Source organism: Mytilus trossulus, chromosome 3, assembly GCF_036588685.1.
Source record: "Mytilus trossulus isolate FHL-02 chromosome 3, PNRI_Mtr1.1.1.hap1, whole genome shotgun sequence".
In the NCBI taxonomy this organism is placed as follows: Eukaryota; Metazoa; Mollusca; class Bivalvia; order Mytilida; family Mytilidae; genus Mytilus; species Mytilus trossulus.
In genome coordinates, this window is record NC_086375.1 from 47226149 (window position 1) to 47230221 (window position 4073).

Below are 4073 nucleotides of genomic sequence, written 5' to 3' on the forward strand. Positions count from 1 at the left end.
CGATGCCATATCCCTCGTCAAAGCAGTCCCTATATGACCCATAAACTCCGATGTTTGTGAATTGTCGCTTAAAAAAATCTCAACCAGTACAGGTATGCACAATAATGATGAATTAATGCACAGTAGTAAATAGCTGTTCAATAGTCATAAATCGATTAATCGACTAAAAAATCACGTTACAAAAACTATAAGAGGAAATCAACGAAAACAGAGAAACACTGAACTGCAACAAGAAAACAACCAACATACATAGAACCGGACTATTTGATAACAACCGCCATATTACTGACTTTCTATAGGACAAAAAAATATTAGAATTAGTTTCGCACTTTTACAGCTATTAATATAGTCAAAATAACAAAAGCATCAGTACATTTAGTTGAATATGACTGTCAATTGGGTATTTCAATGATTGAATCTTGAATGCATGTCTATACTATGTGTTGAAACTACATTCCAACTCTTACGGAGATGTGAATTAGATATGGATTAAAACATGGATATGTAAGACTGTTTGTAATTAAAGTAATTTTCCTCTACATATGTAGCAATTATAATTGGCATTTCAATCCTTACAGTAGTATTTTCCATTCTAAAGTAAGACTGATGGAAAGAATTAGTTGAACCTGGTTCCCTTAAATGAAGAATGGCTAACAGAGAAGAATTGAATATGACTTTTAACTTGGCATTATACATGATTTAATCTGAATGCATGTATATAGTAAGTGTTAAAAATAAATTTATACTTTAAAAGATGTGTGAATTAGATATGGGTGGGAAAAAACCAAATATCTGTAAGAGTATATACAATTAAAGTAATTTTTTTCTTGAACAATAATTAAACAAAATTTGGCTTTTCTATCCTTTACAGTAGTATTCTCCGTTCCTAACTTTTCTTAGTTTGACCTAATATACTTTGTCTACTGTGTCTGTTTATACATTGACTCTACTTATATAGTTTTTATTAAATTTAAAGTTCCTGTACTCCTTATTTGATGTAATATATATCTTGTCTATTAATGTGTATTTTATCATTTTTATTTTATTTCGTATTAAAATACGCTGCGTAATTAAAGACCACGATAGTAAGATACAATTGAAGGATTTACCCATAAGGTAACAGGCTTGAAGTTGCATGTGCAAAAGAAATGAAAGCCAAAATTAAAAAAAATATGAACAGAGTTATATACCTTGATGTAAGAGTTCATAAAAAAAATCCTACCACAGACACGTTCATCGTTAGCTATTGATGTGTGTCATATTTTTTTATTATTTAAAATAAATACGTATTGATAGCAGATTATTTATTTAAAGAATTTTAGTTAAAGACGTTTCTTTGTTGGGAACTGTTTGTTGACATATTTTGTTTGTGTCTTTTCTCTCTCAAAGACACAATACCCGCACTTCTTTTTATTGATATATACTTAAGGGCATACGATACAGTTACAGGGAAGGTAATGACGTTGCTAACGTAATTTGTTATTTTTGCGACGTCAAACTGTGACATATCGGGAAAAGAAGCATTTTTCGACTGATTTTTATCATTCAAACTGATTTAATTTGAAAACGAGTTCATGGACCCCTATTTTTCAAAACGGCATTTTGTTTCATTTTGCAGGGAGATGATGTGACCCAAATTTTATAAAATTGTAAATAGAGGATTTTTTTTAATTTTGATAAACATGCAGTAAAAAATGACGTTTTTTCCTCAATTCATGAACATTTGATAAATATGAGTTATTTCTGAATAAAAAATTGCATATCTTTTTAGGATATTCATAAAATACCGAAATTATCGATTTTTAGCAAAAAACAATTTGTGTTTATCTTTTATAACAAAAAAGTTAAGTCTTTCTTTCGAAAAAAAAATTTCGGCCGCAAATCTGAATTTCGAACAAATATACAAAATTTCGACCTCATTTTACTCAACAAGTAGCACATGAAGGTATATTTTTTATTACATATTTGATTTAATCAGGTAAAAAATAGCCTATATGCAAATTTTCATGAACTTGTAAATACAGGATCAAAACTGTATCGTATGCCCTTAAATTGTTGTATCATTTTATATGAACATGGGTAAATTCTTATATAAGGGATTCGATAGTTAGTTTGTAAGTTAGACATGAAATGAAGCTCGTTTTCATGTTTTATTTTATTCCAGATCAAATGCAAAATATATGATATGAACAAAAATTATTTTCAAATACATAAATCACTTAGATTGCAAAGTATGACGTTAGTGGAAAATCCAGATCAGTGAAAGCTTTAGCAATGAGTAATTATGGTAATCATGCTTACGTTTTAATCACAGTATCATTCGATGATTAACAGGATGATGAATTATTTGGTTTTTATATTGTTCTGAATATTTCCTCACCATAGACATTAAAAGGATGTAGACAACAGTAGAATGATTGTTATTACTTCTTGTAATACATAGTCAAAGTTACTGATGATACCTCTGATCTAAAAACAAGTACTTATTAATGCATAACAAGCATGCACCAGAAGTGCAAAACAAGAAGTATTTAATAGCAAAATACCAAATTGATACATTTTTATATCAATTCTTCTTAATTATTTTCTCTGTATAATATTTTTGGAATAAAAATATTGAACACCTTGATAGATAAAATAAAAAAATAAGAGTTTATTATAGCTAATTAGTTTCAGATAAATTTTCTATGTTTGATATAGAGATGAAGATATATCCCTCGTCAAAGCAGTCCCTATATGACCGCAAGAGGACACCGATGTTAGCGAAGTGTTAGCTTTTCAATAGTCATAAATAGATTATGCATATATATAAATCAGGGTTACAAACTAATACTCTGGTGAACACGTCAACTATAAGAGGAAAACAAAGGAACACCATAAACACTGAACTGCAACAAAAACAAACACCAACATACATCAGCATTCAAAGAACCACACTATTTGATATTAACAGCCATATTCCTGACTTTGTACAGGGCAAAAATCATTAAAAACTAATTTGAGACACATATATATATATGTTGAAACTACGTTACTACTCTCAAGGGTGTGTGAACTAGATATAGAGGAAACACGAGGATCTGTAAGAGTGTATACAACTAAGTAGTTTTCCTTTTGCATTAAAATTTGTCTTTCCTTTCATTTACATTAGCATTTTCCGTTGTACTAAGAGTGATGAAAAAAGTTAATTGACCCTAATACGAAAGTGTTGACATGACTATCAATCATATGATCATTTGTAAACATTTCCTTTAACAAAAGTATGATTTTTCCAAATAATAAGGATTAATTTTCTTATCCCATGCATAAATAACCGCTGTTGTATTTAGCACCATTTGTTTTGAATTTTGTGTCCTCAATGCTCTTTGAAGACGAAACGCGCGTCTGGTGTATTTTATTATAAGCATGGTACCTTCGATAACTAATTAGATATATAGTCCTGTTCAATAAAAATAAGAAAACAACAGCAGGGAAACTATACTGATATTCAGTCTGAGAGATACCTGGAATGTTCAATAGGAAAGTAGAACCATGTCATATATTTATATTTATGTTTGGTATTCGGTGACTTATATTTAGCTTCCTGTAGTTATGTATTCATATTTTGCTAGTGGACGCATTGCAATTGTCTGAATTTTTTTTATCATTTTGATAATTATTTAGTTAACATGTACAAAATTAAATAATATAGATTTTGGTTAAGCGGTATTATTTTTTTGTTGTTAAAATTTACACTCCACAAAAACCAATTGCAAAAAAATCAAAGGGCTCTGATTTAAAGTTTTTCTATGCCTCATGATTACCTGTTTTGATTGTTGAATTTTATTTCAATATTAACACCTTTAGGTGATGTGGTATGATTGCTGTAGAGACATTTCTGAAAAAAAATAAAGGAAAAGATATATTGTGTTGATTGTTGAATTTCATTAAAATATTAACAAAGTTAAGAGATGTGGAATGATTGCGTGACCCATTTATGAAAAAAGTAGTAGGTAATGTCTTTGCTAGAATTCATTTTTTTTGTATAGAGAACAATTAATATGTAGGTACTCGTATATATTTATCTCGAATCA